This window comes from Coturnix japonica, chromosome 17 (assembly GCF_001577835.2).
Source record: "Coturnix japonica isolate 7356 chromosome 17, Coturnix japonica 2.1, whole genome shotgun sequence".
In the NCBI taxonomy this organism is placed as follows: Eukaryota; Metazoa; Chordata; class Aves; order Galliformes; family Phasianidae; genus Coturnix; species Coturnix japonica.
This window is the reverse complement of record NC_029532.1, coordinates 1,812,219-1,825,858: the sequence shown is the minus strand read 5'-3', so window position 1 is coordinate 1,825,858 and position 13,640 is coordinate 1,812,219.

Sequence of the window (13,640 nt, the reverse complement as noted above, 5' to 3'; positions counted from 1 at the left end):
GAGGTTAGAATGCATTTTCTACAGTGCCAGAAGAGTGAATTGAAACTACTGTGCTGACAGAGCTAAGGGATGGGCTGTCACCTTGCAACAAGGAGCTCAGGAGGTGTCTGGTCTCTAAGTGCTGCCACAAGTTTATAGCATTTAAATTTACAAGGGATTTAAAAGCACACCAAAGGCAGGGCAGTTTCAGGACCAGATCTGAACTTTGATGCTGCTTCAAGTTCTCTAATGAGTTGATACATTGTTTGCTTACAAGGGAGTGAGACCTGCTTGTGTGTGCCAGTCTTCTGCAGTGTGAACCTCATACTGTCTGCTAGAATCATAGAATGGCCTGCAGTTTTCAGTTTACCACAGCATTTCTCTTGGCCTCAGGAGAGATGAGCACCTTCATCAGCTAGATGGTTGGATAGAGTAAGGTCTGAAAGAAAGACAACATTTCATAGCCCAAATTTCAGCAAGACTGTATAACAAAATGCAGTTTTATATAATATTTGCATACCAGGGTGACAGACAAGTGACAGGCCAGATAGGTTTAGTAAGACTATTAAGCAGTCAGCACAGTCTTGGCTATGAGATGTTGAGTTGTCTACACATTAAATATTCATCACATTTCAAGTCATGATTTTTAGAAGAATGTCCATGGCAAGCCAAGTGACACTTGGCTACCTTTAACCTTAGACTAGATACCATACAGAGAAGTGAGGAAACTGTAGGTGCCAGGCTGTTTTAGATAATTGAATAGATAGCCTCCTATTTTACACACTTATTTTACATTTGTAAGATTCTACCAAGTTTTATAACTCGGTTCTATCTGTTTTCATTGCCAGTTAACTGAACAAGTTACCCTTTAAACAATTTTTTGTTTTTTTTTTTTCACTGAAGAAAATAATATTTGCTGGCTAGTGCGACATGACTCGAGATTTTAGAAAGAAACAGAGGAATCTTAGAATCTGTTTTCACATTGCCTCGGCAGGGACAGACCTCAATTAAGTATCTTATTAAACGTGTCTCCTCCCGCATTCTATCAAGTCTCTTGCTGGAAGTTCAAACTGTGCACACATGCGAACCACAGACTTCAAGTCCAAAGGCGATGGAACTGTCAATAAACTAAGTAGTACAGATTAGCTGAAAGAAGATGGATCATGGAAACGAAGAAAGATTGTGGCAGCTTGGCTAGAATTAAGGAACACTTTAGATCCAAGTATATTTGGACCTCTACCTGGGGAAGCTATCTAGTACAAAATATTCTCAAAATCAGAGCCAACAGCTTTTAAATTCATTTGATGCTTTTTCCATGTCGTTCAGTTTGCCACAACTGGTTCACTTGATTGATGATGACCTTTTAGCTCTCTTGCAATTATCTCTGGCAACCCAGGTTCTCCCCACTGCTACAGTTAGGATAATATGTAATGTGTAAGAATCAATCAGCCTACTTGGGAACATGAAAAATTCAAAGAAGAAGCAAATAATAAAAAAAAAAATAGATCCTGAGTTTTCCAGCATCGTCTTCTCCTCTTCAGAATATCTGAAGTATTGGCAAAAGATTTGTATAAACACAAGCTTGTTTTTCTAGACCTAATCCCTGTACCTGCCACAGTCTGTCCACCCATCACCCTTGAACTGGAGCCTCAGCTGCTCTACACCACTGCTTTACACCAGGCAACAACCACATCCGTCACGTCCTTCCTGTACAAATTACCATTTGTTCAATTGTTTAATCATAAAAACCATTGCCTTCATAATCATCATTGCCTGTCATAATAATCATTGCCTTCTCTCTCAGAAGCGTGCAATACCTAAAGAGTTTACTGTTTTTTACCACGCATAAACTTCTCTCTCCCTTTAATTGTTTGAAGCCTTCCAGCAACTTATCTCTGTAATCAACTCAGAAGAGAACATTTCTGGATAATGCTGTCATATTTCCTAAAGCAAAACAAGCAATTCAGAGCAGCAGATAAATTAATTCCCTTTGGAAGTTAGTCTTGATTTCAACACGGCAATGCACATCAGTGTGATCTGGGGGATTAAGTGGCTACATCCAGCATTCCTTGCTGGGCCCAACAAGGCAACTTCTTTGGGATTTCTGTAACTTTCATTCCTTAAAACCCTTACTGAAAATCTTATTGTGGGACAGATATTTCTTCGGTTCTATGAGTTTGAAATAGAAGCCATAAAGAAGAGAAACAAACGTGAACCCAGAGTCAGTGGATGGAAGGTGTATTTCATGCATGTGCCAAGTCAAGGAGAGAAGTCCGAGGCAAGCAGGTGTATCTCTTTTCATGAGCCATACTCTGGAGCAAAAAGGGTGCTCCACATGGCCGGAACTGATGCCTGTAGAGTGTCACGAGCTGAGGTTTTAACCTTCCTACATCATTAAGACCAAAAATTTCAGTGAATTTAAGGAAATTAAGCACCAGAACATCACTGAAATCCAGAGATGTTAGTTAAGCCTAACATGCTTTTTATCCCATTTAAGTGTCTGTAAGTTCCTGGCTGTATAAGGCAGTGCTTGCTTATTGCTTCAGATCATATGTACTGTTAAAAGTTTCAAAGGGCATATTCCATTTTTCACCATAGATGTAAGGGAAATGCAGTGGGAAGATCCTCTCTTTTCACAAGCCAGGTAGGGGAGGATGACTGGCACCGTGGGTTTGCAGGTTAGGAAGACAGGAACTTTACCCACAAAACCTGTGCAGCAGTGGCAGCTGTTTGGCACATCTCATTCCTGCTTCCATGTGTTTTATCCATCTGGAAGAACACAGACAAAGCAAATTCAAGCTGTGAGTGCTTTTCTGCAACTCACATGTTGGTGAACGGTGCCAATTCCATTGGTGAACATCAGGGAGAGATTTTAGCATATATCCACCATGAACTAGCTCAGAAAGAGTGGCCCCTCATTACTGAAAGCAGCTGGAGTACTAACCTCTGTCTGCTCCTCACTGCTGGCTCCAACAGCTGCTCACCAAAACTGACCCTTCAAATCCTCCCTGATCCACTTCAGTGCGAAGCCAGCTGTGAGCACTGCCTCAGGCAGTCCAGAGCATCCATGGGCCATTGCAGAGCTTCAGCTGTACAGGCAGCATTTTGTGTATATATGGAAAACTTGCAGCCAAACTGTGAACACAACGATTTTAGGCATTTCAGACACCTTCCCAAGTGGCTTATGACCATTCTGGCAAGAAGTAAGTGGTGTAAATATCGAGCATAGACCTCAAGAGCAGTCAACGAAAACAGCTCTGGCCTCAATGCTGAGGATGGTGCTCATTGCTTTCCTTTATGAACTAGAGACAAATATGAATGTTAATTCAAGGTTAATTCAGCCTTGGTAAAGAGTTACCCTGATTAGCAGGCTATGCATCCCCATCCATGTGTTGCTAGGATAAATGGAGGCATTTCCTGGATGTCTCCACCCTGCAGCCAGCTGGTGCTCCTGGATTCCATCCCCACAGGACTTAGTTAAAACTAAACACCATAGCTGGACTCAAGTCTCACTGACAAACAGCCAGTCACAGCATCACACTGGGAGACACTTGGAAAACATGCCTATAGATCACGTGGCTATGCAGTGCCCTGTTCTCATTTCTCTCTTACTTGCTTCTGAAAGTCAATTGAATCACCTAGTGACATCTCTAAAACGACTTTATAATTTACCTAGAAAATGATGTATGAGGAAAACGTGTCAGGGCAGTTTGAACCACAGGTTATTCCTTTTCCCTGGAAATTATGGGACAGACTCTGTCTCCCAGGTGGAGTAAAACTATGCACTTTGTTGCAATTACCATCTTTCTCTTCTTAGAAACGCAGAGTGGTCCTTAATATGGCAGCAATTTGAAGTGTGGATGAAGGAAATCAGAAGTGTTGCAGGGGGAGGCAAAAAGCAATGCAAGAAAGAAGCTTTTCTCTCCCTGTGGGATCAATGCACAGCCTGCACACTGCAGTCCTCTTGGTTCTGTCCTGTAGCCGTATCATGATCCCATCTTGTTGTCTCTCTTTGTTAAGGTCTCTTAAGAGTACCAGCTGAGGAAGTCCTTTTGCATAAAGACCTTTTAAAACTCATTCAATCACCTTTTGCCTCCCTCCCTTGTGCTTGCCCTGCAAACCCTGTGAAACTGCCTTGTCCCTTCACTTCTGTGAAAGCAGGCTGCCTCAGAAATGAAAACTCTGTGTCATAAATCCAGCTGATGTCAATTAATGTAGACCCACTGGCTTTTATGGAGCTGCAGTTAACTTACAACAGCTGAGGGTGCAAAGCTATTGACATTCAGCAAATCACATCAATTTTTAATGGAGTATCTGGGGCTTCAACATAAGGACTGTACAAAGAAATTCCAAAAGCTCCATTTAAAAGACAGTTGTGGGTAACACCAGAATGCAATTACTCCCACCAAAGAGTGATCTGCATGAAAAACAGGGACCAAGGGCTCTTTGCCTATGAGGGATTTCATAGAAATCTCTCTCTTACTTCATTGTGGCTGGTAGAAATATAACTGCTAAATCTAAAGCAACCCGAGGTCTGAAAAATGCTCTAATTTGCACTGTGTGCATCTCCTATGATATCACCAGATATCACTGATCAGCAGAGGGAAAAGAGGATCAGCTCTTCACTTGCATTGATAGTAGAATCAGCATAAATGCAATTCCAACAGAAGTTTGAAATCATATTCACCAGGTGGTTGAAAGGAAAATTCAATATTTAACATAGGAATGTTCTTTCAATTTGCTAAAATGTCAGTAAATGATTCCAAGCAAAGTATTTTATTTGGGTTTCAGAGAAGCACTCTTCTTTTTCAAACCTAATCACTACACTTCTTGCTTTCTGGGAAAAATAGAAATAAAACCCATCAACACCTTACCATTAAATTAGTGCTGTTAACCCTCAGAACTGATGGCTAAATTCCAGTACAATGGTGATTCACAAACTGTGATCAAAAATGAACAATTTTCTCTTTATACTGTGAGAGTAAACAAGAAAGTGTCTGGTGAGGATGTGCCAAAGCTCTACTGGTACTGCTCCATAATCATTCTCCATAATCACCCTCTGCTTTCATCCATCCACCAAAGCCTTTATTATATTGTGGTGTCCAAACCCAGAAGTGACTAGTCAGATTCTTATCATTTAAAGGGAGGTCATAATTTCCCCAATGTGGTCACAAAACTAAGCAACTCTAAGAAAACATTTACAGCCCCAGCTTCAGATTTGGGACTGACTTGAATCAACCAAGGCTGGAGAGAGACCCTGGCCAAAGTCAACTAAGACAAGAAGGAGGGAAGAAATGCGAGACAGTCTGGAAAAGTTTACTTGGATGGAGCTTAGTATCCAGAAAGTGCTGGGGATGCAGACTGAGATCATTTATACATTAGGGAGATGTCAGTAAAGCTTTGGCTTTATACTTTAAATACTTTTTGCCCATTCAGTGATAATCATTAGCATTATCAAGTTTAGATGAACCACCTTATTCTGAAGTTCTCCTACAGAACGTCCCACACCCCTTCCCAAACCAAGATGCTCCTTCAAGAAAGAGTCGCCACCATTTGGGCCACAATGATACAGAAAAAAAAGAGGAATGCTGCCTTGCCACCCTCACCCTGAGATGCTGCCAGTACCTACACACAGCATTTCTTGGAAGCAGAAAATGCCACAGTGCAACTGCAGACACCCAAGACTATAATTAAAGAAATCCACCAGCACCCTGCTAGCAGCTAAGAGCACAAACAGAGAATTGTAGGCTTTGAATTTGAATCAGATGGAGATTGTTTTGATGTATTAGCATGAAAAACAACCAACTTACGAGAAGTAGGAGCCAGAGATAGATCTGACCAAATGGACAAAATCAGCAGTGAGCTTGGTCAGATGCACTGGTGGTGTGCGGGGGAGAGTAAGGATGGGAAACTTCCTTCCCAAGAAAGACATCATAGGAATAGGACAGGACAGCAGTCTTACAGAAGCTCTTGTTCACTTTGGATCTGTCTCTTCCAGAATTCCTACACTCCATCAGCCTCAGCAAAACTGTCTTGTACTTTGGCTCTGAAAGATCTCATGATGCCTCTGGTTCCAGACAGACTGGTTTTGGAGAGCTGCGGAGCTCACAAAGGGGAGGCAGCAGCAAGTCCTTCCTGAGACAGAAGGGGAAGAGGGCAGTGGAAAAAGTTGGCTATGTATGGCCTAAAATAGTAACAGTCTTACTGTAAAAGAGAATGGAAAGGAAAATCTACAAATCAATGAGAGAATTCACACGTATAAATAGAAAAAAGCAGATGTTAATGAGTCACTGCTCGCTCAGAGAACTGAGCCATTGGCCTCTTCTTTGAGTCACTGGCACGTCCTGCAGCAGCGGCAGTGACCTCCTGACATGAACCTCTTTAACAATTCATTACTCACACAACACATCTTCCAGCCATTTAAAAGCTCCATGAAGGACTGAAAAACATGACATCATCTCCTGTTCATGCTATTGCCTACCTGAAATGCACACTGGCTGCTGGGGGAATTCACTCTCGTGTATGAGCAGGAAGAAACAGAGTGTGTAACAGGGCAGGTGCGGAGCTATAGGCAGACAAGGATTCCCCTGCTTGCAGTCTTCAGTGAGGACTGGAGTTCTTTATCCTCAGCGTGGATCCTATAGCATTCATCAATCACAAGCAAAAACTGTGCGGGATAAAAAACATCAGTGTGTGAAGCTGTAGTCAGCTCCACTGTAAAACATCAGCTTCTCCTCTTTGTCTACTGCAGCAGTTCTCTATAAAGTGATGAAAAATGTGTTTCTTGGTGGTATGTAGGCAGGCACCCAGAGGTGTTCTGGGGTCCAGATGTGAAGCTAAAGGGATGACTTAACATGGGAGGAGAGAAGAACTAGAAGATAACACAAGCATCACAGCATGCTTAGGACTGCCAGGCACGGAGGTCTGGCCTTGTGGTTTGGTGCTAAGCCATTAATCCCTAGACAGAAATTAGGGGTCTGTAGAGTGTTTTGGGGGCTTATTCCTTTCAAGATGATGTTGGGCTGAAGGATAAGTTTTGTATGGCACATGGAGCATAAAACTGCATATAGTGCTGAATAAACAGGCATTTAAAGAATGCGGCTAGGAGAAGTAACTTATTGAAATCATATGTTATTTTTACATTGTGTATTTCCAGGCCATGTTCCATCAGCTCCACTTCCTTACATTTTGGTTTGCTTATCACAGACTACCTCAAAGTCCTTCTGTCTGCCAGATTGCTGCGTGAGCTTTCCACTCAATGGCTTGCTATGGAGGACAGTCAGTCCTAGGGCATCTTTGGTCTGCATGGATTTAACCTCAAACCAATGTAATTTTAATTTCAGAGAGCTTTTCCCACCCTACAATCATGCTTAGCTCCTTTCCCAGGGACATGATGCAGTGATGTCAGAGAGAGGAACCATTTCTGATTCCCAAGAGCTGATAGTGGCAGTGTTACAGGGAGTATCTAAGGATAGGTAGAAATTTATGGGGAAGATCCAGACCCCCTGTGAAAGAGTTGAGAAGAAAACATGAGACAGAATTCCGGCAATGCAGGTACTTTCCATCTGAGAACTGCACCCAGACTAGTTCTGGCAGTTACACTGTAGGAACAATTTAACCCAAGGAAAAGGGTCTTCTCCCAGCAGACCCTTTCAGGCAGAGAAAGTGAATTGTTTTTGAAGGTTAGCACTTAATTGCTCCCTCCTACAACTGACAAACATCATCCCAGACTTGTAATTGCTTTAAAACATTAGCCAACTGCCATGGGGAAGAGGTTGGAAGACCGTAAATATTGGCTGACAAAATAATGGAATGGATTCAAGCTCCTACGCACAGGAATGCATTGGGTAATATCTCCCCGTGACTTGGTTCTGACTAGAGATGAGCTTAATTCCAATTATTCCAGCTATTCATATCCTTGGGTACTGATGAAAACAGAATAAGTTAGAAATGTTGCAGATAATCAAAAGGCAAATATCTCCCAAGGTCTCTGGGGAATCAGAACCATTTGTTGAAGCAGTTTGCTCGGAATTTATAGGCTCTGCCTTTGCCGACTCTACAGCTGTATTGAGCACGATCCAGAAACTCAGTTAAGAACAAGCCTCACTGTAAAAGACGGTGTGTAATATATGTGACAGTCAAATAGTTTGATGTAAATAACTTAGAGTCTAAATAAAAAGGAAAAATGGAGACAAAAACAAAGGGCACAGGGAAGGAATGAAAAAAAATATGAAGACAAGGCAGATACTATTTCCCCAAAGCTTACGAAGGACAGAAACTCTAAGTCTAATCTAAAGTCTACAATAACTCTGTTTTCTTGTGGAAATATGGAGATGAAACTCCAGATGGCACCTTTGAGGTTACCTGAGCAAAAAGCTAATGAAGTACTTTCCTCAGTCTGCTGTTGTTCCCTTTCAACTAGGGAATGTCTGAGGCTACTCAAAGGTGAACCCCCAATGTGGCTTGAAGCAACAGCTGTGCATTGTAGCCTGCCTGCAGTTTAATTGCTATTTTAGTTAAAGCAGATCTCTAGCAAACATGTCTGGTTTTGATTTAAGGTTATCAGAGAGACAATCAACCACAGCAACTTGTAAGCCATTAAACACATTAACTGCTTCACTGTTAGAACAATGCACCATGTATTTAACCTGATCTTGCCTAATTGCAGTGCCTATTGAGTGGCAGTTTTAGATTCAAAGATGAAGGAAGGGGCTCACAGATGAGGTCTTCAGGCTCTGCTATCCCACCCTTCAGTTGTTTCCCTTCCAATCAGTTCCGATAGCCACTGCTCTCTCTTAAACTAATTGGGGCATTGCTTTCCTAGGCAGAAGTGGAAACTCAAGCGGAGTCAAACATTGAAGACGGGGTGAGTTTGTCACAGGATTAGAGGTTATACCATGAAGAACAGAAGGGATATTTGGGATACATCAATGACAGCTGAAGCAGAAACCACGGATCTGACTGCTTAAAACAGCTGTAGCTGAACACAGTCTTTAGGAATAGACTTAACCATAATCCTTAGCACATAAAGGGAGTTGCTTCTCCTCCCTAGCCAGGTCTCTGGCTGGCTGGCAGTGCATCTGGCTGTTCTGGAGCAAGGTGTTCTTAAAGTTGCTATGGAAGGAATGAACAAAATGGCTCCTCTGAGCAGTTTTCCAGGTTTCAATAAGTTGGTGTCATTATAAATCTTCTCAGTGTCACTCTGAGGTTTCAGTGACCTCGGTGAAACGACTCCATCTCTCCTCATGACTTTTGGTGGTGGTGAGGGAAGCATGGAAGTGCCAGACCTGTGTATGCTGGCCTTTGGTTTTCTGTCTCTCGGGGAGGATGATCAAAGGCTCAGTGAGTGGCTCCAGGGCCCTGTGCCTCCAAGCATCAGCAAACCCTATCCAAAAAAGGAAGCTTTCTTTTTGCCTGTAGTGGGGTGGAGTCCCTTGAAGTGTTTTCCAGGAGCACAAAGGACGCAGCCTGAAGAACAGCTCAGCCAGACTGCAAAGCTGCCACGAATGTCCCTGGAGCCCAGGGAAAGTGCAGAGCAGGACAACAGGAGCCATAACAGCCCTCCTTCTATATCAGTTATCAGAAGTGACCGCCACCATATCCCTTTTGAGTTTTCATCCTCCAGGAAGCAGAAAGATTAGGAAGAAGTAATATATTTCTAACAAAGATATGCTGGAAGAAAACTAGCAGATAGGAGCCTCAGAAAACTTTCCTCCCTTCCTCTCTGCCGCTCCTAGAAGAAAGGAGCATCTTCCTATGCTGTCTCCTATGTTTAACCACAGTACTTCCTTCTATGCTGCTCCATCTTCTGGCTCTGCCATAATCACAAACTGTCCCAATACTGCTCCGAGTTACTTCACTTATGTTTAAAAAAAGCAGCCATGCTCTGCACTGAATTAGAGCTCCATAACAATAGAAACTGTAAGACTCCGGCTTCATTTCTAGAAATAGTTGTGAGGAAGGGTTTGCTGGAAAAGAAAAGATGATCTCATAGCTCTGGTGATTGGATACACACTTGGATGGGGTATCAGCTTGTACCACTGCACACAGCTAAATCATTTCATCCAGCTTTTTCACATGTGGCCACTTATACATTCCTTGTTTGACCTGAGCCCCAGGAGCCTGATGTGCAGAAGCACGAAGTGCTCACAGCTGCGGCTAAACTCAATGGGAGCTGGGAAGAAATAGTGCTTTATACTGAGAAATACTCTGTAGAGTCAAGCATTGAGGATGTCTCCTTAAGGATCTGAAAGTTTGAGGTTACTTCTGTGCTGTGTCCCCACTTCCCCATCAGTACCATGATATCCAAATGCAATGGAAATGAATAAAAGAGGGCTTTTAAAATGCCAAAAGGCTGTAGTCATGGGTACAAAAGAGAAGTGGAAAAAAGAAATCCAGGAAAAAGGATTCAAAATGGACTTGAATAATATCCAGTAAATAAAGCATGCGGTGGATCTAAACAACAAGGAGAGCAGTTGCTCATCCTCATCATGAGCAGCTCTGAGTCACACGGGGAGAAAACTAATCATGTTTTCTTGAAACTTTATCATAATGCACGTCTATAGAGAAACCAAATTCAAATATGCAGGAACTACAGTTCTGACCTTCCCCACCCTCAGAAAGTTTGGTCATACAAATTCAAATCATCCTTTATAAAATCACATGTAGTGGTGGACCAGGAATTTGCCACACTTAAAGACACTGAAGTGAATAGCAGTTCTTTAGCTAAATCTCCTGGACAACTCCTAAGGCTTCTAGCTTTAACATTGTGAGAGAGCAAAGAAATACATCTCAACTGTTCACAGATGCATTGCAAAGGAATTGCTCAGTGTTTTCAATTCAGACACAGCGGAAAGAAAAGAAAGGTGCCCATCAGGAGAGTGAGGGCAGCAAAGTGTTTTTTCAGCCAGGAGGTTGCAGTTTAACTGCAGTCAGAAACTTCATGCACAGCCTTCTGAAAACCAGAAAAGCAGCTGCACCAAAGGGATCTCAATGCCAAAGCTCTGTCCTGCACTTGGTCTCTGCAGCAGAGCCCTGTTGGTGGCTTACCAGCCCCCTCTGCATGGATCAGTGTTACCATGAGACAGGATTCTTCCTCCAGGCTTCCAGAGCATAACCATCCATGAAAAGCCTCTCCATTCAAGACCAGGCAAGGTAAGGAACTCCATTTTGGGTGGTTTTGAAGCAAAGAATATGAGATTCTTACTAATCAATGGTTAGAGATCAACTCCAACTTGTGAAACAGCCCAGTGCTGTGCCTGGAGAGCATCAAACCCACATGTTGAGTCATTCTGCAGAGACTTGAACCTCAGTGGTTAGGACATACAAGAGCTTACTCTACAATCCTATTTATTAAGGATGTTTTACTGTCCTCCCCTGGTAGGTGAATTGGTAACCAACACATGTCACAAAGTTTATAAGGAGCTGAAGTAAATCTGAGCACCGTTATTTGTAGCATAACTAAGAGATGAGAGAGCCCCTCCTGGCATACCTTCATAACACTTTTGTATCCAGTTTGGTTTAGCAGATTTATTTTTTGATTAAGCACTTGAGTTAAACTGTAGCCTTTCACAGATACATGCATCTCATCTTAAATTACCATCAATAAGAACTGAGTCAAGAGCAGGAAGACAGGCATACTCGTTCTAATTATTTCTGAGAACACTCTGATTTCAAATTGATGGTCATACTTAGCCAGCTCTGGTTAGCTTCCCAAAATCAGAATCCCAAAGCACTTCCTTATGAAAATGAGCCCCGCTGACCTCTGATTGTTCCATCCCCAGACAACTTCCATGATGTCAGTGTAAGGAAGTCTTCTGAAGTGCTCTCCTGGGAACCATTCCTCCATTGGTACTTTCCAAAAGAACTGCTTCTCTGAAGACCTGGGGAAAACACGTCTTTGCTCTGTCCCTCTCTCAGAATTAAGGAAGTTCTCTAAAGCACTGAATGAAGCTCAAGAAGTTGGTTGGTCACATTATTTGTCGATTACTTTTTAATTTATTGCTTTGCATGCAAAAATAAAATCCAGTATAAAACCCGAATGCAAACACACTCATTTTCTATGCTGGCAGAGAGATTTTCTCACGCTTCTGACAGCTGAGTGACCTACTTTTATTTGCTCATGTCTCAGTGCCTCTGTGGTGGGAGGCACAACTGGGATGCTGCACTATTTAGTAAGGGGCTGTTGTCTGAAGGATAAATGGAGATGTAGAAAGAAAACAAAATGTAGCAGGCTGGATATGGCTCTGGGCAGCCTGGTCCGGTGATTGGCAACCCTGCACATGGCAGGGGGGTTGAAATTAGATGGTCATTGTGGTCCTTTTCAACCCAGGCCATTTGATGATTCTGTGATTCTGTGTTGCTAACAGTGACAAAAAGGGGCAGGTCTGTCCAGCTAATTCTGTCCTTAGTGAGCATTCTTAGCTCTCTCTCATATGCTCTTCTACTTGTAGACAACTTTCATTCAGCCTTGTGAAGGATGGAAAGCCCACATTCTTTGCTGGTAACTTTAATTGCATTGACTTCTTTGGAGTTACGCAGGCAGTAAATTTGGATCTACAAGTGGAAAACATGCTGCTTCCCCAGCGTAAATATTACTAAAAGGATTAACAGGAAGGAATCCCCTCAGAAATGTACTGGAATCATGGTGCGCCTACGAAGAGGATGTCAAACTTGGCAAAACAACCAATAGTAAATGCTTACTTGTGCCAGGCTTCATGCAACCAATTCCATAGGACAAACAGAAGTCCCTTGGAATTGTTTTTCTCAGTTCTTTGGTTGCTTCTCAAGACAAGCATCATTCTTTCTAACAAGAGCTACATCCCACTCCCCTCATTTCATGACAAATTCCAAGGCTGGCGGAATTCCCACAGGGTGCAACTAAAGGCTTCTGCAGAATGCAAGCTCTGTGCCTGCTGCCGTGTGCGGTTACCTTCAGTGTCATTGGGAGTGCTGATGTTCTGATGATCAATGTTGGCTCTTAGGGCTATTTTTTTTTGCTATGATAGAAGACAAAAAGAGCAGGCACAGCTCAGATAAAAAGCTTTCAAAACTTCAGTGCTTCTACAACATTTGTTTTCTGATAAGAGTTGCAAACTTCAGCCATTCAGGTGAAATGTGATCACTGACAAAATCTGTCTTGTAACAAGACCTATAGCCAAAGAAAGAGAACTGTTTCTTTGTGCCTGTATTTACCTTTTCTCCTCGAGAATAAGAGAATCCTCCAGATACAACATTTTAAAGAGATTCCTCCATCTGTTTCAGGTGGTTTCAATTGCCAGTTTTGAATGCATAGAAAAATATGTTTTAGTAAGCTTTTATCATTTGTCCTGGATAGTCTCTCTATGCTGATTTTAAGATGCACTACACCACTGAAGCAACCTACACAGCATTACATGTTGCTCACAGAGGCTGGATTCACATCATCTCCCACGCTGGTCTGTTTCTCAGCTCTTGGCACTCGAGCACAGATTTTCCTCAGCTGTCACATACATTGTCCTATGCTTCATGATCTCGAAGGTTTCAATTGTATGCCAGTCCTCCCGGCATGATGGCTTTTCTTTTCCTGCTGCATGTTTTTCCTATTCCCCACTTCTTTTTTCCATCCGGCTCTGACAAGGGCTGGTTTTCTTTGTAGGAAAACCATGACCAGTGATCCACCT